Source organism: Megascapheus bottae, chromosome 20 (assembly GCF_031878675.1).
Source record: "Megascapheus bottae isolate mThoBot1 chromosome 20, mThoBot2.hap1, whole genome shotgun sequence".
Lineage (NCBI taxonomy): Eukaryota > Metazoa > Chordata > Mammalia > Rodentia > Geomyidae > Megascapheus > Megascapheus bottae.
This window is the reverse complement of record NC_143528.1, coordinates 34,467,391-34,468,450: the sequence shown is the minus strand read 5'-3', so window position 1 is coordinate 34,468,450 and position 1,060 is coordinate 34,467,391. Positions and strand designations below refer to the sequence as shown.

The 1,060-nt window shown below is 40.9% G+C and overlaps 1 pseudogene; it reads left to right on the top strand.

The window, feature by feature from the left end:
• Positions 1 to 297: 297 nt before the first annotated feature.
• On the top strand, positions 298 to 747 carry LOC150049384 (large ribosomal subunit protein eL24 pseudogene; annotated as a pseudogene).
• Positions 748 to 1,060: the final 313 nt, after the last annotated feature.

Here is a 1,060-nt window from a genome sequence, read left to right as displayed (position 1 = left end):
CCTTACCTTCCTAGGGCAACTTTCAATTCATCAGAAGCAAAGACAATATATTTGGAATATCTGACCTTTAAAATCACTTTAGAGAGTGACTTGCTTTTTTTCCCTCCCTCAGGGATTTCATGATGTATGACTCGTGGTATTTATTCACCATTCCTTCCAATCAATTCACCTACAAGATGCAGTGATGGAAAATTTTAAGAATTATAGTTTTTAGGAGTCACTGAACAGAAAGTCAGCAAAGCAGGCCAGAGAACTTCTCTCTGAAATCCATTTCTAGAGGCTGTCAGTGCTGCCAACATGAAGGTCAAACTCTGCAGTTTTAACAGGTACAAGATCTACCCAGAGCATAGAAGGTACTATGCCACAACCAGAGGGAAGGTTTTCCAATTTCTTAAGGCAAAATGTGAGTCAGGCTTCCTTTTCAAGAGAAATTCTCTACTGGAATCCTGGATTGTCCTTTACAGAAGCAAGTACAAAAAGGGACCCTTGGAAGACATTCAAAAGAATAGAACCCAATGTGCAGTCAAATTCCAAAGGGCCAGCACTGAGGCCTCTCGTGCAGATACAATGGCTAAGCCGAATCAGAAAGAAGAAGTTAGAAAGGTTCAGCCAGAGCAAACGATCCAGGCTGCCAAAGAAGCAAAAAAGGTTAAACAAGCATCCAAGAAGACAGCAATGGCTGCTGCTAAGCAAAAGACTGTGAAGCCTGGAAAGGTTTCTGCTCCCCGAGTTGATGGACAAGGCTAGTTTGGCCAATCAGACTTTGAAATAAAGATCTAATCTGTACCTCTAAAACTATATATATATATATATATATATATATATATATCCATTTCTACAGTATCTCACTCAGTAAGACCTGCTTTGTTGTTTCCTGCACCTGTTTCTAAGCCTTTGTCCTAAATTATGGAAAAGCCCCAAGTACCAGGATTCTCTAAGAACCAACCTGCAGCTATATGCATGTGACACAGAAGTTCTCAGCTGTGCTAAAACAACAATGTCATTCTGAACTGGGCTCTGGAGCCCTTCACAGTCCAGACCCATACAGCTACACTCTTGT